We start from the raw sequence: 11,444 nt of genomic DNA on the forward strand, positions 1-11,444 counted from the left end.
AGGGGCAAGTGATATGAGAGAACCCAAATATAAATATTTAGTATAAGTTATTGAGGTCAAAAAGGTTGCAGATCTCTATTAGGGTCATCGAGGTTGACCAACCATGGATGAATTTAATTTTGGCTAGGCCAATATGCACCCCATGTCCATCGATGATGTAGCACAATTATTGAATTTGTTACATTCAAAATAAGCATTTTTATATATTTTCATACAAGTTATATCATTTCAAGGTGTTCAAGACCTATTGAATGTGTTGCAAAATGTTCTTCTAATGATTTGCTAAATGTTAGAAAATCGTTTATACTAAAAAGGGGGATGAATCAATGTAATACGTTCATGATCATGTATTTTGTTTTATTTTTTTCTTATTTTCAATAGTTATCTCAAATATTAGATGAAAAAAAAAATATCATATGAATATTAGATTAAATTTATAGACAACATTAAATCATTGCATAAGTATTAATACATCAAAGAAACACATGTAGACACCAGATATACGTGGAAACCCATAAAAGTAAAAACCACTATTTTTTTTTTTTTTTTTGTATGTAAAGAAATTACCCACTCCGTTTTTCACTCAAAACCTGCCTAATGAAAGCTCCAAGCTCTGAAAGCACTCACTCCCCCATACATCAATTTTCTACCAGCTTCTACCTATATAGGAAGATTCCAAAGATTCCACATGTCTCACAATATTTTCTGTTATGTGACACAGTAATCGTTTTCTGTTATGTTTTGTTATTATTTCTCTTTTAACATTTTGACTATTTGCATATGTCGATTTATCAGGGGAACACAATCAAGATTCCTATTTCGCTCTGCCTTCACAAGAGCATTCGCGGGCACTTTTATCTGTTCGTAAAGGCATTGTCTACTGTTCTGTCTGCCGCTCATTAACATGTTGAGGAGAGTGTGAATGAGCTTGCTAGATCTGGTCTAATGTCACACCTACTTTAACACATACATAAAAAAAAAAATTGTAAATATACATTACATGCATGTTAACCTTTTATTTTGAGCTTACCATATGGTTACCAGCTTTATGTGCGCATTACACTTTACAATTATAAAGATATATGTCTATGTCCTGCTTTGCATGGAACATAGGTTACACGGTACAGTTGGCATACGATACTACATTACACAATCTATACCATGTATATTTTGTTTGGTTGACACCTATGCTATGGTCTCGGCTGAGTCTCCCACGCGGCATCATGTCTGGTACCATGTCCTAAGTTATGTATTGTTTGATTTACTTCAACCACCACAGATATTTAGCTGCTTGTATTAATGGCGTGGGTTCCTTGGATCCCGCCACAGTACTTGACCATTGACAGATCACAGTCGCTTTTATGTTCGTCCGTCCTTCTGGGGGCAGGTGGCATGGCCTGGTTTCCCCAGCCATGTGACCTCTCGGTAACGCCAACCTTGATTTTCTCCGCCAGCTACTCCCGCCATGCTCCGACGGTCCAGATCTCTTCCGGAGATCGGAGGGCTGGAGCTCACTCAGGGTTTTTCGTTGATATTTAATCGACCATACACTGCATTGTTTCATTTGATGTCCGCGGTCTTTGCGGACGGGCTCTTTGCTGCTCCACGAGCTCGCTACCAACAGCTCTATACTGCAACCCTGTCATGACCGGAGCTGGATCCTATTCGCATCGACCTCACAGGTAATGAAGAATGTTTTTGTTCAGTTCTGTGTTTCGTTTCATGGCTGGAATATCACGACTTATCACTTATTGCGTTCTCGTTTTTTCCCTGTCAAGTTCTTGTGCAGCTGCCCTGGCTATGCTTTGGTCGACTTTCACAGTGGTTTGCTCGACAGCGGTCTCGAACCACACCAGGTAAGCTTCTCGGCATTTGAGGGTTGGTTCGTTTGAATATGGTTCAGGGTTTACAGTTGTGCATACCCTCTATGGTCTATGAAAGTCTCTGTTTCCCTTATGGTTGTCTCGTTTACTTCCGACTGATCTCGGTGAAGAACCTTACAGTCAGCTCGCTGCTTAGCTAAGGTTGACTGTGTTAACCGATTACAAATTATTTCTTACAGAGGTTCTGGGTTTTGTTGTAACCATCGAGTTTGCCTCTTTTTGAGAACTGCCGAGCCTCTATTGGCAGGCTTAAACTATTACTGTGTTTACAAGGGTTTATATCTGGCCTCCACGCGCAGATATGATTATGAATGTATATAATGGAACTGTTTTCTATTCGCATATGTATGGATATGCTCAGGATATAAATTTGTCTTTTAATTCTGTAAAGACTTTCCTCGACCCACAGACATTTCGCTAATGTATTGGGTATTTTCGTTTGAATGTTCATTCCTCAGGACAGAGTCTTAGAGATTATATACTATACGGGTTTTGGTCTTTTCCTTCCGCACAGTACTGTCTTGATATTACCATATTATGATGATAATCTTGCTATAGATTTCTGTATTAAAATATTAAGGTTCCACCAGCTGGTTTATCATAGTTTGGCGCATAAATAATGTTTGAATAATAATTCCTTATCCTGTGGAAAGGATTACTTTGCATGCATGACCTCTGTTCCATTATACAGTCCCGCAGGCTATTATATATGTGTCTATGGTTATGGTTTTTATACACAGACTTGCGGTTTCACAAGGTTACCTTCTTTTTTTGCTCGCATGCATGAGTCCGAAAGGGTTATGGTTTGCATACATATACTTACTGTTCAATGGAGTCACATTTCTTTACTCGCATGCACAGTTCTTTTGCTCGGATTGAACAAGGTTATATGTTATTACCAGATGCATGTTCTCGTCTCAGGTTTACAGATGAATGTTCCTCTTTTGTTTACATGCACTACAATGAATATATGCTTTCATAGTTATCGGTTTTAGCTCTAATACACAGAATCTTGTTCCTCGTTTCAGTTAATGTTTTCCGTCACTGTATTTCACAGCATGTGGAAATGTATTCGTTCTATTCGCAGAACTGGTTGTTATTACAGATTTCCCTTTGGGTTTTGTACCAAAGCATTGAGGCTTGGTGGTAATCCCTTAATATAACATAAGGGCATTGACCCATCGTCCATCGCTCTTCTGCGCAGAGTTTCTCTATTGAACACACACGATTTAGGAAACCTAGGCTATCTACCAGGGTACATTCTCTGTCCCGAGATTTCTTTTATTACAGGCATTGCCTATTCTTTCTCTCAAGGGTATAAACCCTCGTTCATTCACTGTTCCACAACACTCACAGTCTGCTGGATATAAAGATATTATTACTTAAATGTTCAAAGTTTAACAATGTGAATAATAACTCTTTTACTAATGGCTATGGAATCGAGACTGCTATTTCGGTAGCCAGTCCTGGTGTAGGGTTCTGTATACCCGTACAGCTCTTCGATTCTACATTTCTGCACTATGATTACTGTCTGGGTATTATCACAGTTGACCCATTAACAACAGTTTCCTCTTTTAGCTTTTCCAGATGCACATTATACTATTTTCGCAACAGTATCTAGGAATTAAACAGTCTCACCTAAGTAAATCACTGTAAATTCCCTACACAATATTTTCATAACAGGGACTACTAGTTTGGAACCGTACCTGATCACCTCGGTCAGGAATGGTTTTGCTCAAACAAAAAGTCACCTGAGCTTAAATTTCTGCTCTCCTCCCAGCCATGAGAATCCATCCTTCAGACGGTGTTCTCCCCCCGAGCAATCCTGCAGGCCTCCAGCCCTCAACAGGAACAGTGCACTTCTTGTGCCAGGTTATCTGGTCCTCACCAGACTTAACCTCCCTCTTCTCCTTTACTCTTGGAGCAAGATTTGTTTTTCCTCTGTCTGTCCCAACAGCACAGAATCCCTCAGTCAGGGCTTTTCCCCCTTTTGGAGGGTAGTTCCATCAGTTATCCCAACTGATCATTTTCTTTAAGATTCACCTCTTAGAGGCTGCCAGCAATTCCAAGAAAATATTTAAATTTAAATTATTCAATCAGAATTAGTTTGCCACAGTTTTGTTTAAAACATAACAACAACTGTATTAGTCTTTTACCACAGTAACTTTCAAATTTACATAAATCTGGGGTCATTACATCTCCCCCTCCTGAGATTGGACATCGTCCCGATGTCTATCTCCTGTAAACAGGTTTGGATAAGCCTCTCTAAGGAGTTCCTCATCTTCCCAAGTGGCCTCCTCTGGTCCATAGTGCTGCCACTGCACTTTAGCTTGGGAAATAACTCGTTTCCGCAGCTGCACTTCTCTCCGGTCGAGAATGGTCAGTGGTTCGACCAGAACCTCGCCTTCCGGCTCGACCTGCAAACAGCAACGGATTTAGTTATTTTTCAGTTTATAAACAATGCTCATCCATAATAACCAGATTACTTCTTACCCGCACATTCTGCCATTGAATCACATGTTTAGGATCGTAAACGTATTGCTTTAATACGGATACGTGAAACACATTGTGAATCCTAATATGGCTTGGTAGGGCAAGTTGATAAGCGACCGGTCCTACTTTGGCCAAGATCTGGAAAGGTCCAAAGTAACGAGGTGCTAGTTTGGCACATCCGCTCCACTGCAAGGTACTCCTTCTTGGTTGGATCCTCACAAATACATGATCCCCAACCTGGAATTCCTTAAATCTTCTCTTTCGATCAGCGAAACTTTTCTGCCTGTCCTGAGCGGCTTTCAAGTTAGTACGCACCCTTTTTACTGTATTCTCCATTTCCTGTAACATATCAGGACCTATTCGCAACCTGTCCTCCGGTCCACCCCAGCTTGCGGGTGTGCGGCACTTCCGCCCATACATAACCTCAAAAGGACTCATCTGAGTTGAGGAATGGTATCCATTGTTGTATGCGAATTCGACTAAGTGGAGATAGTCCTCCCATTGAGTTGGCTTCATCATAACGCATGCTCTCAGCATGTCCTCCACAACTTGATTTACTCGTTCTGTTTGGCCATCTGTTTGGGGATGATAAGCTGTACTAAAGTTCAGCTGTGTTCCCAGTTCAGCAAACAATGTCCTCCAAAAGGTTGATGTAAACTTGACATCCCGATCGGAGATAATCACTTTCGGCAGTCCATGCAATTTGAACACATGCTGCATGAAAATATGGGCAATTTGTACAGCCTTATATGTCGATTGCACAGGTATGAAGTGTGCTGCCTTACTCAGCTTATCCACTACCACCATAATGGAATCATTATTCTTCTTGGTTTTGGGCAGTCCCGTTATAAAATCCATGGAGATAGTCTCCCACTTCCATTCCGGAATGGGTAGAGGTTGTAACAGCCCTGCTGGGTGCATGTGTTCCGCCTTAATTTGCTGACATTCTAGACAATGTGCTAAATACTCAGCTATCTCTTTCTTCATTTTTGGCCAGTAGTACTCTTTGCGGAGTGCGGTAACCATTTTCTGGTAGCCCGGATGTCCCGTATAATGGCTGGTATGAAATTCATCCAAGATCAGCTTCTTAATGCTGTCTTCATTGGGCACATACAGCTTATTATTAAAGCACAACATATCAGCATCATCTAGTTTGTACCCTTGCTGTAATTCCTTATCAGATTGCTGCTGTAATTGCTGTTTGATGTGCTGATAAACAGCATCTTGTTCAGCCGCTATTTTTATCTTTTCCACTAAGGTACTTTGCCACTTACTAACTGAAATTTTGCACACGCATTGCACCTTCCGACTTAATGCATCCGCTACTCGGTTCTCCTTACCCTTTAGATGCTTAATTTCAAAGTCGAACCCACTTAGGAAGTCAGCCCAGCGAGCTTGTCTCGTATTCAAGGTGGGTTGACTGAAGTAGTTCGTTAAACTGTGGTGGTCTGTTAATAACAGAAATTTTCTGCCCAAAAGGTAATGTCGCCACATTTTCAGGGCATGAATGACAGCAGCCAACTCCATGTCATAAGCAGAGTACTTCTGCTCATGCTCTTTCAGTTTTCTGGACTCATAAGCAATGACTCTTCCTTCCTGCATCAGCACTCCTCCCACACCTTCTTTACTTGCGTCCGTGCAGACCACGTAATCCTTGTTAGGATCAGCTATACTTAATATAGGTGCAGTAGTGAGTAAGTGCTTGAGCTGTTCAAAGCTCTTCTGGCACTCTGAGGTCCACTTAAATACTTTTCCTTTCTTCTGCAAAGAGGTGATTGGGTATGCTACTCTCGAAAAGCCTTCGACAAATCTTCTATAATACCCTGCTAACCCCATAAAGGACCTAATATCTGCCACGTCCTTTGGTATAGGCCACTCCATTATAGTTCTAATCTTCTCAGGGTCCACTGCAATGCCTTCTTTAGTGATCACGTGGCCCAAATATTGTATCTCCTCCTTGTAAAAATCGCATTTACTGAACTTTGCATATAATTGATGTTCCCGCAAAGTTTGCAACACCAATCTAAGGTGCTCCTCATGTTCCTTCCTTGATTTGCTGTAAATCAGGATGTCATCTATGAATATCAGCACAAATTTATCTAAAAACCGATGAAACACACTGTTCATCAAACACATGAAAGTGGCAGGTGCATTTGTCAGCCCAAAAGGTAACACCACGAACTCATAATGCCCATACCGCGTTCTGAAGGCGGTCTTAGCGATATCTTCCTCTTTTATTCTGATCTGATGGTAACCAGATCGCAGATCAATTTTTGAAAATACCGTTGCTCCCTTCACCTGATCAAAGAGCTCGTCGATTCTAGGCAAAGGATATTTGTTTTTGATTGTAAGCTTATTTAACTGGCGATAATCAATGCACATCCGAAAGGTTCCATCTTTCTTTTTGACAAACAGCACTGGGGCTCCCCAAGGCGACACGCTGGGTCTGATATAGTTTTTATCTAACAGTTCTTGTAGCTGCATCTTTAATTCTGTTAGTTCTGGCACACTCATACGGTAGGGTGCCCGTGATACAGGTGCTGCCCCCGGAATTAGCTCAATAGTGAAATCCACATCCCGTTTTGGTGGTAATCCCGGCACTTCCTCGGGAAAAACATCTGCAAACTCTTGCACTATCGGAATGTTACCCAGCATGGCAGTTTTGTCCTTTTGATTTGCATACCCCACCTGGATAGCGTAGATTTGACATTTCTTCTTGATGCACTTAGCTAGCTGGGTAGCTGTAATGGGTCGGATCTGCACAGGGTGTCTGATTCCTTGTAATTCTTGCTGATCTCCCTGGTCATCTTTATAATATATGGTCTTGGTCTTGCAGTTCACCAAGGACCAGTGTTTCTCCAGCCAGTCCATCCCAATCAAAATATCGTAGGAGCCCAACGGTAACACATTCAAATCTGCCACTACTGGCTGCCCTGCTAAGGCTAAGGCACAATTATTTACCTTGGCCAAGACTCGTCTCTTGGCTCCTGTAGCTAGTTGGACCAGCCACGGATTCTTGAATTTTTCAGCTTGCAGTTTACACTGTTCTACAATTTTTGGACTAATATAACTTAAGGTAGCCCCTGGGTCTATAAGAACAGCTATGGATAGGTTTGCGATTTTACCTTCAAACTCGATCATAGATGGCTGGTACTCCGCTTGACGGTCCTCCAGCGCTGCATTGATTCTGGGTACGCTACGTGCCACGTCCCCAACCGTTGATGCCTCATGTATCTGAGATATCTGGTCTGTTCCTTTCCTCTGTGGACAATTTTTAACATAGTGGGGTCCTCCACAACCCCAGCATTGCACTGGTGGTCTGGTCATCCCCTCACCATCTGGTCTAACAGACTGATCATTCGCCTTAGATTCGCTCATTGGTCTGGACCGGGGCACGTTCCTTGCAACAGGTCTACTACTTAGTCCTTTACCAGCACCCTTATTCCCACTGCTGCGACCTCCTTTGCTGCTTCCAACCACCCGACCACTTCTTTTCTCATTCCATCTCTTACTTGAAGTGTCCCCCTTCTGTTTACTCTGCTGGTAACAGATTCTCGCCTTACGGATGGCTTCATCCATGGTTCTAGGATTATCGAATTCAATCCTTTCCCTTATATATGAAGGTAGGCTGCTCACAAACCTCTGAACCTTGGCCTTCTCCTCCTTAATGTAAGGTACATAACGTAGCAGTGAGGTAAACCGGTTAATGAACTCGTCCATGGTTTGTTGTCCCAGTCTTAAGTCGTGGAATTCTCTGGCCTTCTCATCATAGAAGCGCTCTGTCAGGTACCTCTCCTTGAAATACTTCTGGAACTTTTCCCATGTAATAGTTCGTTCGCTGACCCCCTTGACAATCTTGATTTCCTCCCACCACAAGGTTGCCTTGCCCTGTAACTGGAAGATTGCCAATCTTGCTTTCAGGTTGTGGTCGTACTCATACAACTGAAAATACTTGTTCATATTGATCAACCAGGCTTCAGCAGCTTCCTCCTGCTCACCATCAAAATGTGGAGGTTTAATCTTTCGAAATTCTCCCTGCAATTCCACTTTCTGACGTTTTGATGTTTGTTGTTGAGGTGCATTATCAGAGTGATCCTCCTTATCTTCAGAATTTTCAGGTTCCATTTGATAATCTTGATCTTCTGTTATCCTTTGTTGTTCTGCACTGGGGTTGGACAGGGGTGGGTTTTGCCTGTCTGACAGGCTCTTCAGAATCTTTTCCTGTTCAACTGTTAGACGTGCGTTGTCCTCTCGCAACCGTGCCATTTCATTTTTCAATTCCTGGACAGTTTCCAGGATTGCAAGATTAGTACTCCGTGATTCTGCATCCAATTGCACCCACAGTCCTGCATTCTCTTGAGGGTTACTGCCGGGTCCTTGCATTTTGTCCCCACTTTGATTAACTGCCAGCTATTGCAATTCTGTATTTCATTCCAGATAAACAGAACACAGTTAAGTACGTTTGTTAGTTTGCATCAGTTTACTTGGTGTACCCTTCTGCATACTGTACATGCTTTACTTTGAGGCCACAGTGTTGAAACTGGGCTCTGATACCAATTTGTCACACCTACTTTAACACATACATAAAAAAAAATTGTAAATATACATTACATGCATGTTAACCTTTTACTTTGAGCTTACCATATGGTTACCAGCTTTATGTGCGCATTACACTTTACAATTATAAAGATATATGTCTATGGCTTGCTTTGCATGGAACATAGGTTACACGGTACAGTTGGCATACGATACTACATTACACAATCTATACCATGTATATTTTGTTTGGTTGACACCTATGCTATGGTCTCGGCTGAGTCTCCCACGCGGCATCATGTCTGGTACCATGTCCTAAGTTATGTATTGTTTGATTTACTTCAACCACCACAGATATTTAGCTGCTTGTATTAATGGCGTGGGCTCCTTGGATCCCGCCACAGTACTTGACCATTGACAGATCACAGTCGCTTTTATGTTCATCCGTCCTTCTGGGGGCAGGTGGCATGGCCTGGTTTCCCCAGCCATGTGACCTCTCGGTAACGCCAACCTTGATTTCTCCGCCAGCTACTCCCGCCATGCTCCGACGGTCCAGATCTCTTCCGGAGATCGGAGGGCTGGAGCTCACTCAGGGTTTTTCGTTGATATTTAATCGACCATACACTGCATTGTTTCATTTGATGTTCGCGGTCTTTGCGAACGGGCTCTTTGCTACTCCACGAGCTCGCTACCAACAACTCTATACTGCAACCCTGTCATGACCGGAGCTGGATCCTATTCGCATCGACCTCACAGGTAATGAAGAATGTTTTTGTTCAGTTCTGTGTTTCGTTTCATGGCTGGAATATCACGACTTATCACTTATTGCGTTCTCGTTTTTTCCCTGTCAAGTTCTTGTGCAGCTGCCCTGGCTATGCTTTGGTCGACTTTCACAGTGGTTTGCTCGACAGCGGTCTCGAACCACACCAGGTAAGCTTCTCGGCATTTGAGGGTTGGTTCGTTTGAATATGGTTCAGGGTTTACAGTTGTGCATACCCTCTATGGTCTATGCAGGTCTCTGTTTCCCTTATGGTTGTCTCGTTTACTTCCGAGTGATCTCGGTGAAGAACCTTACAGTCAGCTCGCTGCTTAGCTAAGGTTGACTGTGTTAACCGATTACAAATTATTTCTTACAGAGGTTCTGGGTTTTGTTGTAACCATCGAGTTTGCCTCTTTTTGAGAACTGCCGAGCCTCTATTGGCAGGCTTAAACTATTACTGTGTTTACAAGGGTTTATATCTGGCCTCCACGCGCAGATATGATTATGAATGTATATAATGGAACTGTTTTCTATTCGCATATGTATGGATATGCTCAGGATATAAATTTGTCTTTTAATTCTGTAAAGACTTTCCTCGACCCACAGACATTTCGCTAATGTATTGGGTATTTTCGTTTGAATGTTCATTCCTCAGGACAGAGTCTTAGAGATTATATACTATACGGGTATTGGTCTTTTCCTTCCGCACAGTACTATCTTGATATTACCATATTATGATGATAATCTTGCTATAGATTTCTGTATTAAAATATTAAGGTTCCACCAACTGGTTTATCATAGTTTGGCGCATAAATAATGTTTGAATAATAATTCCTTATCCTGTGGAAAGGATTACTTTGCATGCATGACCTCTGTTCCATTATACAGTCCCGCAGGCTATTATATATGTGTCTATGGTTATGGTTTTTATACACAGACTTGCGGTTTCACAAGGTTACCTTCTTTTTTCGCTCGCATGCATGAGTCCGAAAGGGTTATGGTTTGCATACATATACTTACTGTTCAATGGAGTCACATTTCATTACTCGCATGCACATTTCTTTTGCTCGGATTGAACAAGGTTATATGTTATTACCAGATGCATGTTCTCGTCTCAGGTTTACAGATGAATGTTCCTCTTTTGTTTACATGCACTACAATGAATATATGCTTTCATAGTTATCGGTTTTAGCTCTAATACACAGAATCTTGTTCCTCGTTTCAGTTAATGTTTTCCGTCACTGTATTTCACAGCATGTGGAAATGTATTCGTTCTATTCGCAGAACTGGTTGTTATTACAGATTTCCCTTTGGGTTTTGTACCAAAGCATTGAGGCTTGGTGGTAATCCCTTAATATAACATAAGGGCATTGACCCATCGTCCATCGCTCTTCTGCGCAGAGTTTCTCTATTGAACACACACGATTTAGGAAACCTAGGCTATCTACCAGGGTACATTCTCTGTCCCGAGATTTCTTTTATTACAGGCATTGCCTATTCTTTCTCTCAAGGGTATAAACCCTCGTTCATTCACTGTTCCACGACACTCACAGTCTGCTGGATATAAAGATATTATTACTTAACTGTTCAAAGTTTAACAATGTGAATAATAACTCTTTTACTAATGGCTATGGAATCGAGACTGCTATTTCGGTAGCCAGTCCTGGTGTAGGGTTCTGTATACCCGTACAACTCTTCGATTCTACATTTCTGCACTATGATTACTGTCTGGGTATTATCACAGTTGACCCATTAACAACAGTTTCCTCTTT

At 41.8% G+C, this 11,444-nt stretch overlaps 2 long non-coding RNA genes across 2 annotated transcripts; both read left to right on the forward strand.

Moving 5' to 3' along the window:
• Positions 1 to 1,496: 1,496 nt before the first annotated feature.
• On the forward strand, positions 1,497 to 2,367 carry LOC149260470 (uncharacterized). The gene is made up of 2 exons (XR_016248278.1): positions 1,497 to 1,682; positions 1,779 to 2,367. It is a non-coding gene; the product is annotated as an uncharacterized LOC149260470 (long non-coding RNA).
• Positions 2,368 to 9,571: 7,204 nt separating this feature from the next.
• Positions 9,572 to 10,353, forward strand: LOC149260471 (uncharacterized). Its single transcript, XR_016248279.1, has 3 exons — positions 9,572 to 9,668; positions 9,765 to 9,842; positions 9,927 to 10,353. It is a non-coding gene; the product is annotated as an uncharacterized LOC149260471 (long non-coding RNA).
• The last annotated feature ends 1,091 nt before the right edge of the window (positions 10,354 to 11,444 follow it).

Source organism: Pinus tabuliformis, chromosome 6 (genome assembly GCF_031772625.1).
Source record: "Pinus tabuliformis cultivar Carrire ecotype Pingquan chromosome 6, CPIR1, whole genome shotgun sequence".
Taxonomy (NCBI): Eukaryota; Viridiplantae; Streptophyta; class Pinopsida; order Pinales; family Pinaceae; genus Pinus; species Pinus tabuliformis.